Raw genomic sequence first — 27,593 nt, 5'->3', positions numbered from 1 at the left:
GGGTACAGCAGTGACCAAAACAGACCACAATTGGGGCTCTCAGGCAGCTCATAAACTGGTGGAGAGAGGCCAATCGTGAACAAAGGAACACGGCAATAGGGAATGTGTCAGATGGGGGTCAGTGCCGTGGAGAAGCATGAAGCAGGGTGGGAAGTTAGAGAATGCCATGGGGAGGGATTCAGGGGCTCTTTTCTCTCTCTCTTTCTCTCTTTTTTTTTTTGAAATGGAGTCTCGCTCTGTCACTCAGGCTGGAGTGCAATGGCACAATCCCTGCTCACTATAACCTTCTGGATTCAAGTGATTCTCTCACCTTAGCATCCCAAGTAGCTGGGATTACAGGCACCCGCCACCACGCCTGGCTACTTTTTGTGTATTTAGTAGAGACAGGGTTTCACCATGTTGGCCAGGCTGGTCTTGAACTCCTGACCTCAAGTGATCTGCCCACCTCGGCCTCCCAAAGCGCTGGGATTACAGGCATGAGCCTCCACGCCCGGCCTCAGAGGCTCTTTTCTGTAGGATGGTCAGAGAAGGTGTCACTGATACGGTGTCCCATGAGTGGAGCCGTAAAGGAAGTATAGAACTGAACAGACTAAGGAAAATTTCCTTTCTCTATGGGGCACATGGAGGTGTATGGAAACATGTCATTTGAAGCTGGAAGGGTCAGCTCGGTCAGACAGCTCAGTCTCTGGGCTGTCCTGCTTTGGAAACAGTGTATCAAGTCTGCTTAATGATAATCGTTACAGCAACATTAATAATAATAATAATAGTGAGCCACATGGGATAGGGCTTTAAGCCTTCAAAATGTCTTTCCATGTAGACCGTCTCATTCAGCTCTGTCACAAGCTGGAAGGTATTATCTCCAGACTGCGGTTGAGGAACCTGAGAATTATAGATGTGGGGTGACAAGCCCAGGACTGTATCAGAAATGAGGGGCAGATTGGACACTCAAGCCCAGACTTGCTGTCCACTGGACACCATGTTTCTCCCTGCAGGGCGGCTGGGATCTACCACAGTACCCAGCATACCCTCTTGCATGCAGTAGAGAATGGTATCTATTTCTTGAAAACAATAATAAATCCACAGATGAAGAAGGCATGACAACTAAATACCATATTCTATACTGCATGAATTCTGGAGCAGAAAAAGGACATTAGTGAAAAAACTGGTGAAATAGTTACTAGTAATGTACCAATGTTAATGTCTTAGTTTTGACAAATATACCTGTTATGTAAGATGTTCGCATGAAAGGAAACTGGGTAGAAGATATATGGGGTCTCTGTTCTATCTTTGCAACTTTTCTGTCGATCTAAAACTATTCCAAAATGAACATTTTATTTAAAAATAAATGAATGAATCCACATACACTTCCACTAGCTGTCCTCCTCTGGATTGCTTAGGAAAGCCATAAAGAGTCAGTAAGTAATTAAATCTCTGCTACTGGTCACCCCGAGCATACTATCCCGAGTTGCCTGTGTGAGAAGGAGCAAAATTATAAACCAGTGCCTGTAACAACACTGGCAGAGGAATTTTCTGTTGGAGATATCTCCCCCAGGGACTGCCCCCAAGTGAATTTCATGTATACCGTATAACTTACATTTTAACCTATGCCAAGTATGCCCTTTGTATTTGGTGAAGGTTCACCAACTCAATTTCACTCAATGCTATAACAGACAGAAACACGGTTTTACTTGTAGAGCTATATCATGTGACCATATATCTATATAATGAATTGCAGTGACTGATAGCTGGGAAGGAGTAGGTGCAAGGAGAACAGAGTCAGAAGAGTCAGAGGGCTGGAAAGGCTTTAAAGGTGATCTGGTTTTCTTTCGCAGTAGAAAACATTTAGGCCCAGGGAGAGGTGTCTCATGGAGTGGATGAAAGAGAACAGGGGCCAGGGGATTTAGGGGCTTAGTGCCTCATTCTCCATTCACAAAACAAGTGAGTTGGCTTAGGTGAGTCTCTGGGGACCCTTGGGCTGAAAGCCACTGAGCAAGGGATTGATCCAGGCCCACCCAGCAACTGCTGAACCACACAGCTCAGCCTGTCCGGGACACCTGGCCTCCTAACGGTTTCTTGCCTTGGCTTGCGAACATTTGGTGTCACCCTGAAATCTAGGAGGGGCACAAGATGCCCAGGTGGGCAGGAAACCATCATTATCATGGGTTGATTAGAACCCATCTGTTTTTTAAAAGGGTAGGATATCTGGGCTCTTTATTTTAAGCAAGCTCTGATCTTATGAAATAAAACAGTCCAGCTTTTCCCATGGTGTGTTTGTAGACCACAAGTGTCATGGGGTCTAAAAATGTGTTACAGGGAGAAAATGAAAGTCCAATGGCCAATAAAGATCCTTATCCTGTAGGAATTCTCAGTCTTTAATATGCAAAAGTGCATTGGGTGTCTGCAAAATAGTGTGTATGTGTGAGGGTTGTGAATGTGAGTGTGTGTGTAGAGGTGGGTACTATGTGCAATTTTTTAAGATTAATTGATCATAGAACAAATGTATATATATGTTTCATACACACACACACACACACACACATTTAGACACACACAGAGTAGCTGGAGAAGAGTTCCACAGAAAAACATTTGGGGAAATGCTAAGGTTATCTGAGGTCAAAGCTAAAAAAATTAACGTGAATCAACAGTGACTCAAAACTTATTTCTGCGTGTTAGTTTCAGCATGTCAGTTTCTCACATTTTTTCCCACTTTGTTAGCTTAATTTCTTTTTTCCTCAGAAGAAAAATGGCATGCAAATGATCCTTCTCCCTTCCCTACATGCGGTGCTCATGGGAGGAAGAAGTATTGTGTGTGCTTATTGAGACGAGGGTAACCAAGCTCATGTGACAGATCAATGGTGGGTTTGTAACCCAGAAACCCACATGTGACATTGGTGTTTAGGAACTAAAAACTAACCTTATTTTAAAATGCCGTTAAAGACCAAAAACCCTTTTGTCAAACCTAGCTTTCACACGCGGAGTTGCCAGCACCTGCATGGACACAGGTGTGTTTGTTACCCCGCAGGGCAGGCTTCTTCACTGGTCAGTGTGCCTGGTCAGTGGAAATGCCCAGTGAGGTGGGACACCCTCTGATTTGATGATGATTTCTCACTAGGCTGATCTTCACCTGACTCCTGATCCCAGCCTTTCACCGCTCCACGTTGCTCATGGGGTGAGTCCTGTAGATTGCCTGGCCTGCTCTTTAAAACTCTTCCCATCCCGGGCCCTGCCTCAGCTTCCACTTTCCCTGATCCTCGGCCCCATGCGTAAATCCTGCCCCATCCCAAATCCCGCTCCTCACTCCTCCAGGCACGTCCCCAAGCATGTCAGGGTTAGGGGCCAATTCCATGCTGTGATAACCTCTCGTCAGAAACTGGACTTCAGTTTCCTTTCCTGGCATATGAGAATAATACTCTCTTAAAGGCTCTGCAAATAAAGCAAAGGATAAATAACAGAGAGGGAAATTTTAAGGGAGAATTTTCTTTCTCTGTGGAGTAGATGGCAAGGGATATGTGGGAAGGCTTCAGAAACAACTAATTGGTGATGAAGTAGTTAGCTTAGCTAGTCCTTAAGACTCTGGCGTGTTCTTATCTGACCTGTGTGACCTCAAACAAGTTACTTGACATCTCTGAGCCTCCCTTTCCTTGGCTATAAACATGGACTGCTGTGACCACCTCTCAGGGCTTTGAGTCAATGCTGTGAAGTTTGTCAGGAACCCAGAACAGTGCCAGGTGCATAGAAAGCTATGTATTAGTTATTATTTAAAGAATTATTAGTTAGAAAATTATTGTTCTATCAACCAACTAAAAACATAACCAAGTTTTAAAAATGTGCAAAAGATAAATGGATAGTACACAGATGTAAAAATGGCCCACAAATATATGACTAATGCTCTAGCCACTAAAAAAACCAAAGGATTGTAAATTAAAAATGAGATTATTATTGCCTAGAGGTAGCAAAATGTAAAAAAAAAAAAAAAAGAGAAGATCTGGTACTGGCAAGAGCCAAAGGTCCTTAAGAATCTAGATTGGTGTCAATGAAAATTATAAATGCATATACAGTCATTCCTTGGTATCCATAGGGAATTGGTTCCAGGACCCCCTGAGGGTGCCAAAATCCACAGCTACTCAAGTCCTTTATATAAAATGGTGTAGTGTTTGCACATAACCTACACACATCCTCCTGTATACTTAAGTCATCTCTAGATTATTTATGATACCTAATACATTGCCTACATATCACTTCATTTATGTGGATCACATAGTCCTTGGCACACAACAAATTCAAGTTTTGCTTTTTGGAACTTTGTGGATTTTGTTTTTTGTTTTTGTTTTTGTTTTTGTTTTTTTGAGGTGGAGTTTTGCTCTTGTTACCCAGGCCAGAGTGCAATGGTGCTATCTCAGGTCACTGCAACTTACACCTCCCAAGTTCAAGCGATTCTCCTGCCTCAGCCTCCCAAGTAACTGGGATTACAAGCGTGCGCCACCATGCCCAGCTAATTTCCTGTATTTTTAGTAGAGACGGTGCTTCACTGTGTTGGCCAGGCTGGTCTCGAACTCCTAAACTCAAGTGATCCACCTGCCTTGGCCTCCCAAAGTGCTGGGATTACAAGTATGAGCTACTGCACCCAGCTGGAATTTTTGTTCCAATTATTTTTGATCCTTGATTGGTTGAATCCATGGATATGGAACCCACAGATAGAGAGGGCTGACTGTGCCTACTTTTGTCCAGCAATTCCCTGGCTATAGAAAAATATGTACTCAAAGATATATGTGTACAAAGGTACTCCCTTGTAGCATTGTTTGTAGAAGAGAGAAATTGGAAATGACTTCAGTGTCCAGCAGAGACAATGCTTAAAAGGTTTATGGTGCATTTGTGCCAGAGAATACTTTGTGGCCATTTCAAAAGAAAGACATGATCCTTCAGGTCCTAATGTGGGAGGATATTAAGAATGTATTCTTAACTGGAAAAAGGTTTCTGTATAATATGTTTAGGACAATCTCATTTTTACACAGAAAAAGTTAAACAGTTAAGTCTGTGTGTGCACATGTAGCAGTGTTTCTGCGCTCGGGGAAACAGCCTGGGAACATGCCCAGTGAACTATGCCTGGTGGTTTCATCTGGGGAATAGGCTTTGCGAGGATGACGCAGGACTTGTCTACTTCTTACTTGAAATATCTCTTTATTTAAGAAAAAAAAATAAACACAGAAAACAAAAAAGAAAGCACAAGAAAATAAAGAGAAAAGAAAAATCTTTACATTACAGGATTGTTATGATGATTACATGAGATCATAATACTTGACAAATATTTAACACAGTGCCTAACACTTAGCAAGTGCCCAGGAAATGCTTCTAGCCTCTTCTTCCTTCCTCAGAGTCTGTACCTCCCCTGCCCCCGCCATGCCCATCCCAGTGTTTTTCCCTGACTGTGAGATCAGTAAGCACGCAGTGGTGCTTCAGCAGCGTCAACACACGTCACCGTCCACGTGTCTGCCCTTGTAGGGCCACCAGTCTAAAGCACCCACCCCTCCCATTCCCTGGCAGTCTCTCGGGTTCTTTCTTCTTGACCTTCTTTTGAAGAGCTGCCATCCTTAACCGGGTGCTGCCCAGCCACACCTCCTGGCTCCCAGAAGGAGCCTCTGGCCACCTTGCAGTGTGGGGCTGCCTTTGTTACCACCACTTTCCAAGGGTGAATCTTAAGGATTTGGGTCATTTCTGTTTGTTTCTTTTCCGTTTCCGTTCCCGGCCAGGCTTTCCCACCCCCAGGGATGTGGGCTTTCCTGACTCCCTTCCCCCATGAGCTTCCACCTGGCCCTGATGAATTCCATCATGCCTGCTTAAAACCATTTTACTTGCAATTTGCTAATTTAATTCTAGTCTTACAGAATTTTGGCAACCCTGCCAAATTGGGTGCCAGATGCAGATTTAATGAGCATATTTTCAGTTATTTCTTTCCTGTCTTCATGAAGATGCTGAAGAGAACAGGGTCTGGAACTCATCCCCAGGGGACTCCGTCTCCAGAGCATCCCTCCCCGCATTTGATCCTGAGCCACTGTGCGTGACCCTCCAGCCAGGTCTCTCCCCATCTAATGGGAGGAGCTCTTTGGAGAAGGAAGCTATTATCACATCGTCTCCTAGTCTTAGAAGCCCCAACCCAATTCCCATCATTTGGAATTCATAGGAAATGTATTTGGGGAAAATTACTTATTTCCTTCAGCGCATGTCTCCCAGCAGCCATATGCAGCTCAACAGATGTTCAAGGATTCGTGTATTTAACAAACATGTATTGAGCACTTTTTAGAGGGATTTCTTGCAGTGTGGCCTGTTGACTAACTGCAACAGAATTATGGTAGGGAATGAGGAGACTGGGGAAATACAGATTCCTGGGCCCTGCCCCGCAACTGTAGAATCAGACAGTGGGAGAAGGTGGAGCCTGGGATTCTGCAACCCAGAGGATTCTTACGCCTTCGGCGTTTCCACACGTGTTACCTCATTTCAATTCATCCCAACCCCTTATGGGAGACGTTTTTATCTCCCAGAGTAAGACTCAATGAAGTCAAGGGGGAGGCTCAGGCCGCAAAGTGATGAGCATCAGAACTGGGACTCTACTCAAGGCTTTTGAGTCTAAATATAGAGCTCTTTCCATCTTCCCGTAGCAGCGGCTCAGGGCCCAGGTCTGTTACCCATGATCCTAATATTACATGATCCAAAGCAGGTCTGTGCCTTCTCAAATAAATCCACATCTGCTCTGCTGTGCAGACAAAGACTCAGAGGCTCTGAGCATTTGAGCTACCAAGCCATCAAGTGTGCAGCACTGTCAAAGCAGAATCCAGGACCCATACCACATTGGACTCTAAATTCTGTGCCAAGCAGTGCTAAGGGCTAAATGGAGCATACGATGGCCTTTACATCAAAGATTGGGTGGGAGAAACAAGTAGAGTTCACCGACTTTGGTGGCAGAGGCCATGACTTTGGGCAAGTCACTTCCACTTCCATGCCTTGGTCTTGTCATTGGTACAAGGATGGGGTTGGCCTACAGTCCATGACCTCCAAACTTTTAAATTCGTGTAACCCCCCTCCATATCCTCCCAACTTTGTGAAAACCCAAATAAAATCTTAGGCCAAATCCCAGTACATACAAAGAGACAAAAATTGGAGACACCTTGAGCTGCTCAGGGCTTTCTAGGAGGCAAATTGGACACATTTCATTTAGCATTTGCCATTGATCATCTCTGTGTCTCCTCCCCTGGCCCCCCGAGTGGGACATGGTGGCTGCAGCCTCAGACTTTGGAGTCTGGCATACAGAGGTCCAGTCTGGGCCCTGCCACCTTCTAGCTGTGTGACCTTGGGCAAGTCAGTTGCTTCTCTGTAAGACGGCGGTGATGATGGTTGAGTGGAGGTGAGGGATGAAATGCGCCAATGCATGCTCGTTTAATGCTGTGTCCAGCATGTAGGAGGTGCATTAACTTCATTTTCCTTTGTCGGACTGGGATGAAAGACATGAGAAATTAAACAGTTGTGGAGGACATTTCCCAGGGCCATAAAGACACAATGCCATATGAGTGAGTGGTATGGATGGTGAGGCCCGGGCATTCATTGGTCTCTATATTTCAGCAAATGTTTAAGCCCCTGCAGTGGGTGAGATCTTGTTCTAAGGAAAAAACCTGTAGAAAGAGGGGCTTTTGGAGAAGGTAGAGTTTGAGCCCAGCTTCCCAGATAGGGCTCCTGGTGCAGGGAGGCAGAGCAGGTTGGCAGGGCTCACCAGGAGCAAGGACTGGGCTGGGGGCTGGCAGGGCTTGTGAGAGTGGGTCCCAGGCCCACCAGGCAGGGCCACACCAGGCAGCGGCCTCCCAGAGGCCCAACGAGGGGGCCAGATCAGAACATCCCATGGGCTTCTGGCCCAAGAGACCAAGAGTGTAGATCCCAATGTTTGGTGGCAAGAGATCCAAGAAGGAGCGGTTGGGACTTGGTAGGGACTTGTGGCTCAGAGGCAGTGAGGCTGAGGAGAGAAGGAGACTCCAAGCTCACCACAGTGGTGTGGAAATGAGGTTACTAGGCCAGGCCCCTCAGTCAGATCCCTGTGTTCCCCCTGCTGGAGCCAGGCTTCAGGAGGAGTGTTCCCCAAGGCCTCAGCCTCCAACTTAGAACCCACTGGAACCTCCCATAATATGATGGGGGGAGTGGAGAAGGAGAGAGCAAAGTACCATGGGAAGGGGAAGTTTTCCATGTCAGTGGGGTTATTTCTGGCTTTGCTCCTGCTCTTGCAGTCACTGTGGAAACAGCCTATGCCTGGTTCAGTGTGGAAACATGACGAAGTGTTCAAGGGTGATGTGTGCTAAGCAGGCAGCCAGGAGGCTGAGTGTGTGTCTGCCTGCCTCCCTCTCCTGCCCGCCCCACCCACCCCATCTCTCTCATCCTGGGCCGCTTCCTCCCAAAACCCCATTTGGAGGAGATGTGTCTCACACAGTGTGAAAGGCAGAATAATGCCCCGCTCAAAGGTGTGTGCATCCTAATTCTCGAAGTCTATGAGTATGGTGGGTTCCAGGGCAAAGGGGAGGGAAGGTAGCAGATGGAATTAAGGTTGCAAATCAGCTGGCTTTAGAATAGGGTGATTGTCCTGGACTACCCACAAGGTCCCAGTGGAATCCCAAGGGCCTTTAAGTGTGGTGAACAGAGACAGAAGGGTCAGTGCCAGGGGGATGCATTGTGAGAAAGACGTGACCTGGCCATTGATGTCTTTGAGGAGGCCACAAGCCAAAGAGGGAGGGTAGCTTCTAGAAGCTGGAAAAGGAGGAAACAGATTCTTCCCTGGAGCCTCCGGAAAGAAATGCAGCCCTGTCAACACCTGGATTTTAGCCCAGTGAGACCCATTTTGGATGTCTGACCTCCAGACCTCTCAGATAATAAGTTTGTGTTGTTTTAAGCCATTCAGTTTGGCTTAAATTGGTGATAATTTGTTACAGCAGCCTTACAAAACTAATGCATGCAGTACAACAGGGAGGCTGAGGCCATGATGGGGAGAGGTCCTTGGAATGCCCTGGAGGCAGAGGACTCTGTAGTTGTGCTCTTCTGTTTTATCTCCATCTAAGCTTTGCCTTGTGCCTCACTCTCATGGGTCCCCATTGGCCAGACCACTCTGCAAGTAAGAAAGTGGCCATAGACCCTTGAAACATGGTCTCCTGCAGGCACACCATGCAGACATCGTCTCTTCTGCCAGGAATGCCACCCCATCCTCCTCCGTAAGCCCTCCTGTTTCTCAAGGCTCCCGTCCCGTCTGCCCCAAGGAACATCTCCTTCCTCTGCCACTGTGTGTGCCTCTGCCAGCTGAAACTGGTTGTGCCCCACACTCATGGGAGCCAGGCTGTGCCCGCATGCCAAAGGGTCTGGATCTGAACACAGGGTGCCTGGGGTTTGCCCCTGGCCCTGGCACTTGGTAACTTGGATCTTGAGCCAACCCTTCCCTCCTTCCTTCCAGGTAAACAAGGCTGATGAAGAAGCCCTCTGAAGACACTGCTCTCCTGGGGAAGCACTGCTGTCTGTTATTTTTCTCTCCCAGAGATACAGCCCAGGAGTAACAACTCCTCTCCTAACCTTGGCGTCCCCTGCATGCTGCCTGGAAACCCCCTCTCCTTACTTCACCGAGCATCTCCCATAAGCCCAGGTCTGGACAAAACCAGGAAAATGTGGAAAACCAGGGTCAGGTCATGATGGGTGAGGTGAGCAAGGTGCCCGGGGTGCAAAATTTAAGGAAGTGCTTTTCCTCGGGGTCGTGCAAATGTGGCATGGAGAGTAAACCCCACGCTATTATATAGATGAGGAAACAGACCTAGAAAGGGGAAATGCCTTGCTCAAGGGCACACATTGGTAGAGCTGGGACCACAACAGAGGCCTGTCACCTTCAGTTGCAGGGCAGGTTCACTCTCCTTCAAACTGAATGCATGAATGAGTGGTTGGGTGGGTTTGTTAGTGCAGCATGTGTTTATTGAGCACCTATTCTATGCTGGAGGCTGGGCTACAGCTTGGGAACAAGACAAACAGGGCCTGGTGCTCCCCTGAGGATTTATATTCTGTGAAGACAGAATAAGTAATGATGCAATTAGTTATTTAATTACAGTGGTGATACATGCTATGCAGGGGATGGCCAGAAGCCATAGGTTGTGAATGGTTGTGCAGGCTGTGCACTGCGCAAGTGCATTTGGAGGACCTACTGTGGAGACTCTGTTAAGGAGTTTCCAGTAAAATGAACATTAAGAAGAAGAGCCAGGTTGGAAGAAGGGCCTAGAATTGCAACCCTACTTCCTTCTCTTCTAGGGCCCTGGGCCCTCATCTTCTCTTCCTCCCTGTTTGGCGGTCAGATCACATGCAGTCAGTCCTCCCTAGGGAGTCTCAGAGAAGGAGCCCTGCAGCCAGCAGGGCCTGGGGGAGCAAGAGGAGTGAGGCATTGCCCTGTCTTGTGTGGCAGAGCTTCTGCTGCCCTGGATTCGATTCAAGGGCTTAGAAGCCTGGGATAGCAGCAGGGGCTGGAGTCTTCAAAACCAAGGATTCTCTGCCTGGACAAAGCATGGTTCTCAGTATTGCCTGTTCTCTGGAATGTTGGGTCTGGGTGGAGCCTGGCTTCTAGGAATTAGGCATCCCAACAGCTCACTGTGAAGCTTTGGGTACTCATGCCTCAGAGTGTTTCTGCATGCATGAAGAAAGCTTGTGTAAAAATACAGGGAGATGTGTGCTATTGTTTTATTTAAGTATCTTACCTGCCTGTTGGGTGAGGCCAGCTCCTAGGCCAACCACCTGGGCCAGCTGTGGTATAATATCCTGGGAGCCAGTTCCCCTTCTCCCTCACGCTTGCTGGGGGACTTTGGATAAGCCTCACCTCCCGGAGCCTCACTCTGCAAAATGAGAATGATAAAGGCCTAGCTTACCCAATTATTAACATCAAAAAAAAAAAAAAAAAAAAAAGAATGGATATGCAGGTGTGCTTGAAATCCCTGGGTTATATGGGCATGAAGACTGCCACCAAATGGAGGCATTCCTTCAGTCATCAAAAGGGGATCTGACTTATATTCTGAGAGTTAGAGGCCGCCCTGGCTTCCAGGAGCAGCAGAGAAAGACACATCGTTCTCTCTGTTTGTTTCCTTTAATGAGAAAGAATGATTCTGGCTGGTAAAGAAATCAACCTCCTGACAGGGAGTTAAACAGAAGGGGTCCTTAGAGACAGACTTGTTCAGGTTTTCGGTTTGTCAGGAGGGGAAACTGAGGCCTAGAGGAAAATGTGATTTGTTCTTGGTCACATGACCAGTTAATGGTAGGGCTGTGGTCAGATCCCAGGTCCTGTTCACCCATCTCCTCACCACACGTACTGTCCCATAAGTCCGTGAGTTTAGCTCCTTCAGGCACAATAGGTGGCCGCAGCCTGGCAGGGAAACAGGGAGGTGACCCTGGTGAGGAATAAAAGGATAGGAAGGTTTGTCAGGCACAGTGGCTCATGCCTGTAATCCCAGCATTTTGAGAGGCCAAGGTGGGTGGATTACTTGAGCTCAGGAGTTTGAGACCAGCCTGGGCAACATAGTGAGACCTCATCTCTACAAAAATAAAAAAATTAGCCAGGGGTGGTGGCACGCACCTATAGTCCAAGCTACTCTGGAGACTGAGATGGGAGATTGGCTTCAGCCCAGGAGGCAGAGGTTGCAGTGAGTCATATTGTGCTATTGCACTCCAGCCTGGGCAACAGAGCAAGACCCTGTCAAAAAAAAAAGAAAGAAAAAAAAGAAGAAGATAGGAAGGCAGGCACAATCTGGGGAGGGGGTGAGTGGGGTGGGCAGAGGGGAAGGTAACAACATGGAAGGTCTTGGTACAGAGCAACTAGAGGTGGAATGCCCTTCAGGTTCCTTCCCCTCCTTCTGGAACGACCCCAAAGCCTCTGTCCATCTCCAGGTTCCTAGGCCATGTAGCTAACACCAGCACAAGCATCTGCCCTGCCGACATCAGGCCATCAGGGGTTCTGGGAGCTGCAGCACAGACAGAGGGATGTCAAGTGCCCTGGGACAACCTTTGGTCTAGGCAGACTGTGTATCTGTCACTTTAGTAACTTCACCTGTTGCTTGGTACCAAAAATGAGGTCCTGAATATGGTGGTGTCAGGGCAACACTGGAAGGCAGGGCAGCGGTGGTGTGTTTATTTGTTGCTATTCATGCACTCGTCTGTTCAGCATGCTTTCCCTGCAGGCTGACTGCATGCCAAGCACTGGAGGTACAGACAGTTCATGTTCTCGCCCTGAAGGCACTCCCTGTCTGCGAGGAAGACCCAGGTGCTGGGGAATAAATGTCGTCGGACAGTGTGATCGGTGTCACACCAAAGCTCTGGATGGGGGTCAGAAGCGTTAGAGAAGAGAGAACCTCCAGCACCTTCCTAGGGAGTCTGGGTTTCTGATGGCAGTCAGCAGGCATCAGAAGTGGCGAAGGAGCATTTGTGGCCTAATCAGAGCTGTAATGCAGAAGTACCGCTTGGGGCAGTATGGAGGGAAGACCCAGGAAAGGATGGGAGTCACGTGGGGAGACCAGGGAGGAGGCAAGGATGCTGAAGCCTCGGTCAAGATGGTGGCAGTAGGGTGGAGAGGGGCTCGTGGGCATAGGGACTTAGGGAGCTGATTTACTGAGAACCTGGTGGCATATGGAAGGTGGGGACTGAGAAAGAGGGAGAAGAAGTCAATGCTGGTTCCTAGACTTCCATACATGCCTCAGATGCAAGGCCCCATGCTGAGACTCAGAGTCTGAGTAGCTGTGAGCCCCTAGGGGTCCTGGCCCTTGGCTGACACCCCAGTCTGCCGGGTCCCTCAAGTAGAACCAAGAGGATCATGTGACACTGATGGGCTGCAGACTGATGTTCACCAACACACACCCAAATCGCTTTCCCTGTCGACAGGGGTAGTAAATTGAGAGAATTCAGTATTTATTCACTCAGAGTCACCAATTATGTTCAAGGCTCTGTGAGTGACACAGATGCATCATACATCCCAATCCTGTCCTCAGAGATCAGATGGTTTGTTTGTGATGCCCACACGCATTTGTATGTATTATATTGCACCCATACAGGGTAGAGAAGGTAAACACCACGACAAAGAGATCAAATCCTTAAATGAAATATCATTCCTGGCCAGAGAAAGAGTCGGGTCATGGAGGGCTTTGTGGAGGAGGTGGCCTACGAAGTGGGCTCACCCAGGCTGGTGTGGGTTGGATTTGGCCACATTAAAATGGAGAGAAATATTCCAGCCAGAGACAACCACAAAGAGGCATGAATGTGGAGCATAGCAGTTGGCAAGAACAGGGCTTTGCAGGGGAGTGTGGATGCCAAAGCAACCTGGCATATTTGTAAAGTGTGGACTTTACTCTCTAAGGGGAACCACTGAAGGATTTGGGATTTGGGGCGGGGAATGACTTGGTGAGAGCTGGCTATCAGGACAGCCTGTCTGGTTCTATGGATAGGTGAGCTGGACAGGAAAGTGCAGATGCTGTTGCGTGTTGGTTCACACAAGAGAGGATGGGCCGTGGGGTCTGAGCCAGGTTGGGGGTGGGAAATCCTTGTCCATTCATTGACATGGATTGAGGCTTTGGGCCAGGCCCTGTTCTAAGCACTTTATGTGCATTACCTGATTGAGTCCTTCCCACAGTCCAGCCAGGTAGGTGCTACTGTCATTCCCACTTTACAAATGATAGTTCACGGAGGCCTGGAGATGTCAGGTCAGTAACTCAGAGCATAGCTAGGAGGTGGAGGAGGCAGGATTCAAACCTAGTAGCCTGTGATCTTAAATCCTCTTAAATCTCACTCTAAAAATGGCATCCCAAAGGGACTGAGTATTCTAAGAGTGGCCCTGCCAGGTTTGGGAGTGGCTCTGAGGGTTGACCCAGGGCTGCAGGTCCTCTCGCCATAGCCACTGGCTCCCCTCACCCCCTGTAAGCAGTGTTGGGCCCCACAGGGCCTGCTCTGGTTCACCGACTCGAAACCAGAGCCCACGTATAGGTGGTGACAATGTAAATAACTGATGCAATGGAAACTTTCTATGGAAAAAGGTACCCACTCAAACAGCCACAAAGTCCAAAAAAAGGAAGAACACCACAGCAGACCAAGAGGGCCCTGTGGCACTCAATTTCCTTTGGCACAGCCTTTCTGTCTGGCTGCATCTCTGAACTGGTGGAGGTGGGGATGGGGATGGGGTGGGAGACAGGGTAGCACTGGGCAGGAGTGGGGCAGGTTGAGAGCTAGACCAGAAGCCTGGCTGGGTCCCCGGAGGACTCTGGGTCTCCAGGCTTCCCCTCTTAGCTAAGGGGGCAGCTGTCGTGTGGGCAGAAAGCAATTCTGCCTCCAAAAACACACACTTGTTATCGCAATCTTCCTAGTAGGCATGAATTACTCCCTCCCCCTGCCCCACTGTGGGCCAGTGGTGGAGGTTCTGCAGTACCCGGGGTCTCCCGAGGCCTCTACCTGCGTTGCTGTGAATAAGTTGCAGCAGTCTTGTTATGGGATCTAGTATCTTCTTATTTTAGAAAATGAAATAATCATAAACATAAGTAAAGCTAAAAGATCAGAAATAACCGGAAGAGGAAGAGGGAGAAGGTGGATTTTTCCGGGAAGCCAACTCTATCATTTTGTTCTTACCCTGGCCCAGGGCGTGCACTCTTGCTCTTGTTTCAGAGGTGAGGAAACAGACTCACGGATGTTCAAGGACTCGAAGAAGGCAACACAGTGTCTACCACCAGTAGTGTCCAGTTTTATTTAATGCCAGAGCCTTGGGCTCTCCTGCAATGCAAGGCTGTCCACATCTCTCTGTTTTCACAGCCTCAGTTTCCTCAGTTGTCAGATGGTGATGATGGAGCCTGACTGTAGCATTAGTATGCCCGTGAAAAAATGCAGGGACAGTCTTGGCACGTGGAAGACACTCAACAAATGTTGGGTTCTTCCTTTACCTCTGACTTCTACAAGCTGGGGAGATTTAGAAGACTTCTTGAGGGGAAGCAGCTCAGGTTTGGGGCTCCCTGGGAGAAAAGGCCAGAACCATTGATTTTCTTATCTATCTTCTCTGCTAGATCCATCACAGCCTGAGATATGGGCAAGGTCTTCTTCACCTTTGCACCCTGGGGTCTAGCCCAGTGATAGGGAGTGTCTTGTCCAAGGTCACTTGGCTGGTTGCAGCTGGACCCAAATGTGGGGCTGTCTCATGGGCTTTCTGTTGTACCCAGAGAGGGAAAATGGTGTCTTCTCTGCTCCCATGTGGCGAGTGCCTAGTTGCAGGGGGCTTTCTATGAGAGAGGGCTGTGAGGTGTGGCCTGATATAGCAGGAAGTGACCTCACTGCTCCTCCCACCCATACCTTCCCCTGCCCCGCAACCCCCACCCCAGCAGCTCTCAGAACCTTCATCTCCAAGTGCAGCTCCTCCAGTCTCGTCTGTTCCTCCTCCTGCCACTCCAGTATTCTCCTCGACTCCTGGGCTGGGTGCCCCCCATACACCAGCCATATCTCCCTTCCCTGTCCCTGCAGCGCCTGAAAACCATGAACCTTTCTTCTGCCAAATCCCAGTATAGAGCTTATGGGACAGCATATTCCTGCCTGCCACTAAATGGAATATGTTATCTTGCACTTGGAGTTCCTCTTTTTTGCTCCTTCATACAATGGAAAGTATCACCATTCTCTATTTTTGAAAGCCCTGTCTTTCCTGGAAAACATTTTTGGGTATCCTCAAAGCAGGTCTTGTCGCTCTCAGTGACGGGGCTCCATTGCCTGTCTCTCTGCCCACTCTCCATGTTGGGGATGCCTCACTCATCCGTGAGTCAGCTACCATGTGAGAGAGAAGCCTCTTGTCTGGAGAACACAGTCAGGGACCAGGAAGTTTCCCAAGGCAGCCTCCAGGCTGTCAGCTGCATGTCACAGCGTTCTCAGACTAGAGTGCACTCAGCTGAAACACAGGTGAGCCCCCCAGAAAAGTGAGAGCCGGAAGGCTGACCACAGAGAGGGAGGTAGGTCGCAGAATTGACCCTAAACCCCAAAAAAGAAGCCAGAAGAAGAGATTGACAGAGGGAGGGAGACTTGGAAGGTGTCCCACCATAACTGAAGAAGGGCACAGGCATTCATTGAGTGTCTTTTGTGTACTGGGTTCATACTCATTTGACACACACTTTGTCACATCTGATCCACGTGACAAACTCAGGGAGGGGTGAGGGTCTTCACTTCTAACTCATGAGGAAAGTGAACTAGTAATGGATGAAACCAGGGTCTGAACCTATGTCTTTCTGATGATGTTAAGGCCAACTCTCTGTGCTATGCCATGCTACTTCTGTGGTGCTGGGTAAGTGAGGCATGCCAGTAATTCTCTCTGTTCCCCTCCCACCCACCCCATTGCCAGTATCCAGCATGAGCCACCAGGATTATTCCATATGATTCTGCCATGTGTGACCCATGTCTTAGATTTCTGTGTTTTCTTGTTGATCACAGACCACAATAACAAATAAAACTGAAAATAGAAGGATTCATCCCACAATTACCTGCCCCATGCAGATCAAACTCAGCTTTCCATGTGCCAGCCCCTTCTGCAGATGTTCCATTCAGAGTGGAGGGAAGCGCCACATGTCAGGAGGGTGACAGGGGCCTCAGGGCCAGGCTTCTTCTCCACTTTCTTTAGGATCAGGGTGTGAGGCCCAGTGCCAGAGTCCAAAGCCCCCCTGCCTCCCTGCCAGCCCTTGGAAAACAGCTGTTATGACCCAGTGAGGCTGGCCCCTGCCAGGCATCCAGGATTTTTCTGTTATTAACCCTTTGTCAGCTGCAGTGATGCCAACCCCCGATGCCCAGACTGGATGCAGCTCCTGCCAGCTGCCCGCAAAGGCCTTGCTTTGATGCGTTGGTGGAGAGTGGAGAGCAAAGGCCATCCCTCCTCATGATTTTGGGTGGGGCCAGCCGAGGAGCCAGCCCTGGTCCTTGCTGCCCTGGGTGGGTGCCACCTTGCAGGTGGGCCCCTTTACCCTTAGTGGCCCCTCCCTGTTCAACTGTTTTCTAAAAAGAAGACACTTTTATATCAGTTTCTCAGTTTTTATTATAGTAAAATACACACAACATAATTTACCATCTTAATCATTTTTAAATGTACAGTGTAGTGTTATTAAATACATTCATAAAGTTGTGCACTCATCACCACCATCCATCTCTTCTTTTCTTTCTTTCTTTCTTTCTTTTTCTTTTTCTTTCTTCTTTCTTTCTCTTTCTTTCTTCCTCTCTCTCTCTCCCTTCCTTCCTTTCTTTCTTCCCTTCCTTCCCTTTCCTTCCTTCCTTTCTCTCTCTTTCTTTCTTTTCTTTTCTTCCCTTTCTTTTTTCTTTTCTTTTCTTTCTTTCTTTCTTTCTTTCTTTCTTTCTTTCTTTCTTTCTTTCTTTCTTTCTTTCTTTCTTTCTTTCTCTCTCTCTCTCTCTCTCTCTGTGTCTCTTTCTTTCTGTCTCTTTCTTTGTATAAACTTAAGGGGTACAAATGCAGTTTCATTACATGGATATATTACATAGTGAAGTGTGGGCTTTTAGTATAACCATCACCCAAATAATGTACATTGTACCCAGTAAGTGATTTCTCATCCCTTACCCCTCCTACCCTCCCAACTTCAGAGCCTCCAGCGTCTATTATTCCATACTTTGTGTCCATGTGTACACATTATTTAGCTTCCACTTAAAAGTGAGAATATGCAGTATTTGATTTTCTGTTTCTTAGTTGTTTCAATTAAGATATTGGCCTCTTAACTGTTTTCATCTTATAAAACTGAAGTTCTGTGCTTATTAAACACTGACTCTGCATTCTGCTCTGCCCCAGCTCCAGACAACCCCTATTTTACTTTCTGTCTCTATACTTTTACATCATTTTCAAATTACAAAAGTGATACATGCTTATTGCTTTAAAAAAGAACACTATGAAAATGTAGAAAGAAGAATGCAGAATGCATGTTTCAAGCCCCACCCATTCTGCAGTCCCCCCAGGACAAGATTGCATCCCCCAGGTCCTTTCCAGCAGTCACAGCTACACAGATAGGTGTGTGTCTATGATTTTGCTTTTCACCATCCCATTGAGAGGAAGTGTGTGTCACAGCTGAGAGTGCAGGCTCCAAGAGTCTAACAGACCAAGGTTCACTGCTTGGTCAAGGCTTAGCCTCTCTAGGCCTCAGATGGAATATAGAGGCAGAAGTGGCATCTTCCACCCAGCAGGCTGTTGAGGGAGGGGGGCAGGGAGACTACCCGTGAGAAGCGCTGAAGCTTGTACATCACATAGACAAAGCTTGACACATAGGCAAAGTCACAATGAATCTCTATTATTGGTAGGAGTATATGTTTAAGAAAAGTTATGTTCCCATGACTATTCCATTGTGTGTATTTATCATCATTTACTTATTAAACCAATTTCCTGCTGATGGTCATTAAGGCTGCATCCATCCTCACTGTTAAAATAATGCTACAATGATCATCCCTATGTGTGCATGTGTGTGTATGTTTGTGTATGATGATGTGTGTGCACACCTGCAAAGCTGCCGAGTCAACATACATTTTGGTAGACATGGTTAAAAGATTCTCCTCATCTATACCCTACCAGCAGTGTTTGAGAAGTGTTTGATGACCACTCCTCTCTCCACCACTTGATGGTAGCAATCACTTTCCTCTTTGCTAACCAAATGGGGAAAAGTGATACTGAATTTTTTTTTTTTTTTGAGAAGGAGTTTCACTCTTGTTGTCCAGGCTGGAGCGCAATGGCACAGTCTCTGCTCACTGCAACCTCTGCCTCCTGATTTCAAGTCATTCTCCAGCCTGCCTCAGCCTCCCAAGTAGCTGGGATTACAGGCATGTGCCACCATGCTCGATTAATTTTTGTATTTTTAGTAGAGATAGGGTTTCACCTTGTCGGACAGGCTGGTCTCGAACTCCCGACCTCAAGGGATCCACATTTTTAACATATATTCTTTATTAACAAGGCCAGCATTTTGCATATCTTTATTAGACATTTTTATTTCTTAAGCAATGATCTATTCATTTTCTTTCTCCATTTTATTGGCTATATGTCTTACTGTTTTGTGGATGTTTATTACATATTATGGATATTGACACTTTTTCATATATGTTGCAAATATTTTTATCCAATCTGTCATTTGCTTTTTGACTGTTGATTAACTGGGGTTTTTTGTTTTATGTAATGCTTAATATTTTTATGTAGTTAGATTTATTAATCTTTTCCATTAAGAGCACTGAGGTCCAATTTGGGCTTTGAAAGTTATTTTCCAACACTAAATTATAGAAATATTTAAATAGTTCTGGTATTTTCATGAACTTGCTTTTATAGGATGTTTATATCTCTAATGCATATAAATTTCTGTGTGTCTATGGTGCATGTATTCTATTTAAAATGACATTCTTCACCCTTCCTCATTCTCTACCCCATTTTGCTGCTTAATTTTCATTATTAACACCTGCCACTATTTGCCATGCCGTTTGTTTTACCTGCAGGTTTGTTTGTTACTCATCTCCCCTCACCAGACTCAGCTCCATAAGGGTATCGACCTTTTCTGTTTTGTTCACTGCTGAATTCCCAGTGCGCAGAACAGTGCCCAACACATAGTAGGTTCTCAATAAATATTTGTTGAATGAATAAACAGCCAGCCAGTTGTCCTAGTGCTTTTACTTAAATAATCCATTCTTTCTCTGCTAATCTGGAATTCCATCTTTGACAGCCTTCTCTTCTATAGTTTCTTCTATAGTTATCAGAGTCTACCTAGGTTTTCTCCCTCTTCTTCAGTTTTATAATTTATAATTTTCTAGAAAATCACCAACTTGTAAATGCATTGACACAGTTACATATCAAATTCTCTTTAATTTTTCAAAATGTTCATGTGTATGTTTATATCACCTTTCTTAATGCTTTTTTGTGACTTTGCCCATTACTGCTAGTCAAATTTGCCACCAATTTGTCCATTTTGTTGGTCTTCTCAGAAAGCTTAGTTTGCAGCTACATGTGTGTATATATACATATGTGTGTGTGTGTATCTATGTATCTATATACATATACATGCATGTATGTATGCAGCTATATATGTGTGTGTGTATATATATAGTTGTGGTTGCTGTCATTTTCTCGTTTACTCATTTTATTTTCAACTTTATTCATTTCTTCAAGATTATTTTGGTTTATTTCATTCTTTTTTAGTTTCTTGGGTTATGTGCTTAACTCATTTAGTTTCAGTCTTTCTTAATTTATCATGAAAAGATTTAAGCTTTGTATTTTCCTCTAGATGCAGCTTTGATTGCACTACACAGATTTTGAAAAGTAGGGTTCTCAATGTTGTACTTTTATAATTATCTTGCGATAGCTTTGCTGTCCTCATTGATTCAAGAGTTTTTTTAGAAAATAATTTTTAAATTATCATGTGTATCATTTGTTTATGTATTTTTATTTTTTGCTATTTGGTAATGTCTAATTTTATTTCATCAAGAACTGAGGCTGTGGTCCGCACAATTTGTGCATTTTGGAAATTGAGATTTTCTTCCAGTCTAGTACAGGGACGTTTGAGAAAAAGGTGTTTTCTCTATTTCTTGAATGTGTATGAAGTTAAAATTACTAACTACATCTTCAAACTCTTTGTATTCTTCTTTGGAGGTTACTCATACCATCAAGTTCCGAATAATAATTCTCAAGACATTTCCTGTTCTTTCTTTACCTCCTCCTTGTGGTTCCAAGAATGTCTTATTTTATACATTTTGTGGTTCTGTGTTTATGATTAGAGTAAAAGTTCATGATTTTTGTATCTCCTTGGAGAAATAGACTCTTTGGCAATACAAAAGGCCCCAGTTTAGTGTATTTAATTAACATTTTTGCATTTTGTCTGATATTAATACTGGCTTCCTTCTTTATTTTCATTGCCATTTGCCTTTTTTCCATTTATTTGATTTCCATCTTTTTTGTCAATTTGTTTTAAGTGTGTTATTTCCAAACAGCATATAGCTGGATTTTTTTCCTTTTATCCAGCCTGGTCTCTTAACTTTAAGTAATTTAATTTATTCACATTATTGTGTTTTCTGTCATCTTATTTTGTGTCTTTTGTTTACTATACTTTTTCTTTCCTGTTTAATTTTTCCTTTCCTACTCTTGGTTAAATTAATAGAATTTTCTTTGTTTCTCCCTTCCCCTTTCCCCCACACAGTGGTTTAAAAGGGTTGCATCTTGCTTTTCTTCTAGAAATGGTTAGTTTTTACGCAGATTTCTCTATTGATGTCAAGAATTAAATGGCATCTAATTCCCAACAAGATAGGATCATGATTATCAACATTTGTTTAGACTTCACCTTCTTCTGCTTTTATTATTTCTCCCTGTTTCTTGTATATCCTATCTTGTCCTGTTTTGAATTACTTATTCTGGTACAATTCTTATTTCCTTGGAGTAATTCCTCGAGTATTTTTTTTTTTTTTTAAAGAAGAGATGCATGGGTGGTGGGTGACACACTATTCTAGTACTTCTCTCTGGCTTTGAGACTTGGCTGAGTAACGGATCTAAGGGTTTTAACCCTTTTTACTCCAAGCTCGGAGGTCTTTGTCCTGTTGTCAATGACGCAGATATCAAGTTGAATGTCCATTTGATTCCAAGCATTTTTGTAGAGACCGTCAAATGCCGGCTTCCCAGATATCATCAGCAAACTTGTTGGTAAGGCAAAGCTGAGTTTATTTTTCACTTGCTGAAGGGAGGGCACCGATTCCAGAGGGCTTTGGCCTGTCTGGGAGGAAGGAGGCAAGGTTGGGTTTTCTGAAGCCAGGCAGTTCCCTTTAAGGTGGGTGTGTCAATGTGGGGACTTGATTAGGGTTGTGTAAGAAACACAGTAGTCCAGGACTGATGGAAACCATGAGGTAAGGGATTTTGAGGCCAGGCAAGGGATTAAGAGAATCCTAGGGCACCAGCTATTGATTGAAGAGTTGAAGATGGGTCCTTCAGGTGGTTTCTGTGATGAACAGTCAAGCCATTTACCAGGGAGAGAGGCTCCTGGGATAATAAAGTCATGCAGTTGAAGGCAGAAAGGTATGTGGGGAGGTACTTTCTGCTCCCAGTACCTCCCTGCCCAACTCCCACTTTGGTCTCTTTGGAAACTCAGAGGATCCACTCTTTTTGGGGAGGATTTCAAAACCCCACTCCAGCCTGCCCTGCCATGGAGAAACTCCGAGCAAGTCCTGGGGTGCCTGGCAGGTGGGCCCTCCCTGCCCAGCTGGGTGAGGACAGCTTCACTCTGATTAGATTTCCTGTCACTCCCACTCGTCTGTTTTCCCTCGGACTTTCTGGCCAGCTGGTGCTACTGTGGATCTGTTCTTATTTATAGATTTCTCCTTTTATTTCAGGGGCATTGCGGGGGTCGAAGAGGGAGATAAATGGGCTCAGTTTGCCATCTAGGCCCTCAGGTGTGTGTGATATTTTCTGGTGACCTGGACGCGGGTGTGGTGGGCAGCCCTCTGACCTGCCATGGAGGAGGAGACTGGGGGCAGTCACTGACACCAGCCTCACCCCTGCATCCCGAAGAAGTCTCTCTCCTTCCTCCTGATCCTTTCTCCTCAAGCCACACCCCTCATCCTGGCTGCAGGACCTCACTGATGAAAATGACCTCACTCCACAGCACCACCACATCCAGGCCACTTCATCTGTCAAACCCTCATGCCCCGGTCCCTCGCAGCACCTCCCACTGTCACCGCCCCTCACCTCCAGCCATGTGGACACCATGCAATTTTCTTGAACATTCTGGCCATTTGGGGGTCCTCTGTCTTTTCTTTTCTTTTCTTTTCTTTTCTTTTTTTTTTTTGTGAGATGGAGTCTCGCTCTGTCCCCCAGGCTGGAGTGCAGTGGTGCGATCTCGGCTCACTGCAACCTCCGTCTCCCAGGTTCAAGCAATTCTCCTGCCTCACCCTCCCACGTACCTGAGACTGCAGGCATGTGCCACCATGCCCAGCTAATTTTTGTATTTTTAGTAGAGACAGGGTTTCACCATGTTGGCCATGATGGTCTCGATCTCTTGACGTCATGATCTGCCAGGCGTGGTGGCTCATGCCTGTAATCCCAGCACTTTAGGAGGCCGAGACAGGTGGATCACAAGGTCAAGAGATCTGTCTTTTCTTACATGACTCCCTTTGTTTTAAATATCCTCTTTCTTTTTTCTCTGTCTCACACATTCAGACACCATCAAAACTGACTACCCCTACTCTGTGCTCCCCTTGAAAATAGGGACTAAATCTTTGCCATCTATTAATGCTGGCACCTACAACCCAGCTCTACCCAGAATAGGCATTGAGTGGGCATCTGTTAAATGAATGAACAACCAAATTGGGCGCTAAAGAGAATTGTTCCACACTGACTGTGTGTGAAGGGCCATACTCGGGGTGAGGGAGTGAGTCGGAATGACCCTGCCTGAGCTGTATGCAATCTAGAAGGGCTTTAAGCAGTGGCTGAGCACAGTGAATGCTGTTATTTACCTTAGGAGAGGCCCAGCAAATGTGCTTTGGGTATTCTGGGGAGGCAGAACTTAGGTCCAATTTTGTGGGAGCTGGCTGAGCCTCCTGAGGGAAGATGGGCAGGATTCAGCCAGGTGGGCACGATTGCAGAAGAAGGGGAGTAGCGTTCCATGCAGAAGAGGCTGCCTGGGCCAAAGCTCGGAGGTAGGAAACTGTAGATTGTGTTTGTAGAATAGCATGTTCCGAGAAGTGTTTCTACACTGGGAGGAAGAGAACACAGCCATTTTGATGAATAACTGCAATCTGTTGGAGGGCACGAGGTCAGATTGGGGAGGACGGAAACCCGCAGAGTAGTGAGAAGTTGGGCTGGTTCGGACGGCAGAATCAGGAACTGATTGGTAGAGCCACAGAGCAAGCCTCTCCACTGTGTGGTGCTGCGATGCTGCCCTGGGGGTAGGACGGGGCTGGCTGGGTTTCATAGCAGCAGGTACATTGGGAAGGGGACAGCAGGGGGGCATCGGTGACCTGTATGCTCTGTAGGAATCAGCAGTGTGATATGGTTGCCAAACGTGATTCTGAGGCTGTGTGAATAAAAAGCAGGGTGCCCAAGAAGAGAAAGGTAACAGTGCCCCAGGCCTGTGTGCAGGTTACTCCAGACCCAGATTATTGGGTTCCACTCTGAGATAATATTCAGAGCAGTTACGTGGGCCATGCCAGGCATTGTTCCAGCCCTTTTCCACGTACACACTCATGAAAGTACGGGCCCTGGAAGGCACTCACCATTCTCAGCCCCACTTGCCAGGCACAGCAAGGCAATGCAACTTTCTCAGGCTGCAGATGTCAGAAGTGGAAGGGCTGGATTTGAACCAGGTATACCTGGCCCTGGAAGCCACTTTCTCATCCATCCCACCACACTGCCTGCAGTGGGCAAACCAGAGCATCCTCTAAAGAGCACGGCGTGGATATGACAGGCCACACCACCACTGACTGAAACAACTTGGCCTTTCTAGTTTACAAAGCACCTTCCTCTGTATTTCCTTATTTGATCCTTACAACAGCCCGGCAAGTCGATTATTAAACGCCAATACTCATTTGCGTATTCGTTCAGGAATCACTGTTGACCTCCTGCCCTGAAACAGGCCTCCCTTGGCCTGTTTTATTTTGTGTTTTGGGGAATACAATATGCTTTTATGTCTATTATTGTATTTCATTGCCACACATGCCTGAATATGAGTCACTTTTCCCGACTGTATTAGTTTTCTCTTGCTGCATAACAAATTACCTCCAATTTAGTGACTTAGAATAACACCCATTTGTTAGTTCACGGATCTGTAGGGTAGAAGTCTGCTACAGAGTGGCTGGATTCTCTGCTCAGGGCTGAATCAAGGTGTTGGCGGGCCGAGTTCTCATCTGGAAGCCCTGGGGAACATTCTGCTTTCCAAGCTCATTCAAGGTGTTGAGGAGACTCAGTTCCCTACAATGGTAGGACTGAGATCCTGTTTTTTGCTGGTCATCAGCCAGGGTTGCTGTCAGCTCCTGGAACCTGCGGGCCAATCCTTTCCATACGACCCTCCATCTTCAGGGTGGTGAGGGTATGGTGAAGCTTTCTCCAGATCCTAATCTGACTTCCTTTCCTGTGATTAGCCAGAGAAAATTCTGCTTTTTAAAAATAATTTCAATTTTTCTATTAGATTTGGGGGTACATGTGCAGGTTTCAGTACATTGTGTGATGCTGAGGTTTGGGGTAGAATGATCACGTCACCCAGGTAGTGAGCATAGTACCCACTAGGTAGTTTTTCAGCCCTTGTCCCTCCCTCTCTCTCCCCCACCCAGTAGTTACTAGTGTCTGTCGTTCCCATCTTTATGTCCATGTGTACCCAATGTTTAGCTCCTGCTTATAGGTGAAAACACATGGTATTTGATTTTCTGTTCCTGTGTTAATTCTCTTAGGATAATGGCCTCCAGGTACGTCCATGGTGCTGTCAAGGACATGATTTTGTTCTTTTTTATGACTGTATAATATTCCATGGTGTATATGTGTCACATGTTCTTCACCTCGTCCACCACTCGTGGGCATGTGGGTTGATTCCATGTCTTTGCTATTGTGAATAGTGCTGGGGTGAACATACAAGTGTGTGTGTCTTTTTGGCAGAATAACTTATTTTCCTTTGGGTATATACTCAGCAGTGGAATTGCTGGGTCAAATGGTAGTTCTGTTTGAAGTTCTTTGAGACATTTCCAAACTGCTTTCCACAGTGACCGAGCTACCTTACATTCCTACCAACCGCATATAAGCATTCCCTTTTCTCCACAGTCTCGCCAGCATCTGTTGTTTTTTTGCCTTTTTAATAATAGACATTCTGACTGGTGCGAGATGGTATCTCACTGTGGTTTTGATTTGCATTTCTCTGATGATTAGTGATGTTGAGCATTTTTTTCCTATTTGTTAGCCACTTGTGTGTCTTCTTTTGAGAAATGTCTATTCGTGTCCTTTGCCTACTTTTTAATGGGATTATTTGGGTTTTGCTTGTTGAATTAAGTTCCTTATAGATTCTGAATATTAGATCTTTGTTGGATGCACAGTTTGTAGACATTTTCTCCCATTCTGTAGGTTATCTGTTTGCTCTGTTGATAGTTTCTTTTGCTGTGCAGACGCTCTTCAGTTTAATTAGGCCCACTTGCCAATTTTTGTTTTTGTTGCAATTGCTTTTGAGGACTTAGCCATAAATACTTTCCCAAGGCTGATGTCCAGAATGGCATTTCCTGCAAATTCTGTTTTTAAAGGGCTTTCGTATCAGGCCAGGCCCGGATAATCCCCCTCTATTAAGGTCAGTTGTGCCCTGTAACATAACCCAACCATCCATCCTATTCACGGTCCTGGAGGCTATGGAGGGTCTGTGCACCAGGGGAACCGGAAATCTTGAGGGCCATCTTAGAATTCTGCCTACCGCACTAGTGAAGAAATAGAGGCTCAGAGAAGTTAAGTGTTGGGTGCAAAGTAGGGGGATGTGGGGATCAGGCCCTATACCAAGTAAAGCCGCTTGGGAGCAGTTGGGGGCTTGGTCCTCCGGGGACCAAGCAGGGATTGTTCTGTGTCTAAAAAAGTTGACCAAGAAAACTCTTTGACCATGTTTCTCAATCATCTCCTGCAGGATTCGAGGCACAAACCCAGCAGCCTCAACCTAGTTCATGGAGGAGCCTCGCGGGGTCCCGGCCAAGCAAGCCCGCCCCTCTGGTGGGAAGAGCGGCGCCTAGGAGGAGGGCGGCTGCCGCAGGAGTGGACATGAATGCTGGCTTTCAGAGAGAACAGCGTTTCAGTTTTGGTCATCGGAAGTGGTGCCTTCAGCACAGGTGGGAAATGGGGGCTGTTGCTGAATATGCTTGCCACGCGCCATGTTGGTCTGTCTTGCATGAGCTTGCTTAGTTCTTCCTCTGAAAAATGTATTATTGTTATTATTAGTGTTATCGTTGCCTTCCTGATGCCTCTGTGAAAGTTGTTCTGGAAGTCCTGAACCTTCCCTGGTCAGGAGTAGAGACCTTGAGTACCAGCGACTGGCTGCTCCTCCTCACGCTGTCTCCCATGAAATGCAGTCCTGCCCTTCCCAGTTCTTCAGTTTCAATTCTGTCCTGGCAAAGGACACATTTCCTCTCAAAGGGCCACAGCCCCCTCCCGAGGGGCCACAGCCTCCACAAGCCAGTTCAACTGTGTCCTCCGGATAGCCAGAGCCCTACCCTCTTCTCCTACATAATGGCTCTTGCCTAGTCAGAGGAGCATCATGGAAGTTAGAGACATAACAGCAGGTCTTCGGTCCCCTTTCTCACCCCACCTGCCCCCAAGTTGTAAAGAATTGAAAGGATGTCAGGTTTGGGGCAATGATTCTTGGAATTTCAGCAATTTCAATAGCAGGGCCCCAGCTCCCAAGATAGTGATCAAATGGGCCTGGGGAGAGGCCGGGTATCAGCTTATGTTTATATATGCATTTAGATCTTCAGGTATGTGCTGTGGTTTCAGGCTAGATGTTCAGGCTGCAGTACAGGTTAGGTGTGCAGTATTAGAAGCTCGCTGGGTCAAGAACAAGTCCTTGGATGTTTTCTCTGGTTTGGAGAGCCAGAAT

At 46.4% G+C, this 27,593-nt stretch overlaps 1 protein-coding gene across 2 annotated transcripts in view; it reads left to right on the top strand.

Annotated features, from left to right (window-relative positions):
• Window positions 1–27,593, top strand: part of HIVEP3 (human immunodeficiency virus type I enhancer binding protein 3) — a 409,424-nt gene that overhangs the window by 257,180 nt on the left and 124,651 nt on the right. For both annotated transcript variants that reach the window (XM_025363577.1, XM_025363569.1), the window contains one exon: window positions 26,631–26,829. The gene's annotated coding sequence lies outside the window, so the exon portion shown is untranslated. The remainder of the gene's footprint in view (window positions 1–26,630; window positions 26,830–27,593) is intronic.

This window comes from Theropithecus gelada, chromosome 1 (genome assembly GCF_003255815.1).
Source record: "Theropithecus gelada isolate Dixy chromosome 1, Tgel_1.0, whole genome shotgun sequence".
Taxonomy (NCBI): Eukaryota; Metazoa; Chordata; class Mammalia; order Primates; family Cercopithecidae; genus Theropithecus; species Theropithecus gelada.
The sequence above is the reverse complement of the archived record's forward strand: the minus strand, read 5'-3'. Positions and strand labels throughout refer to the sequence as shown.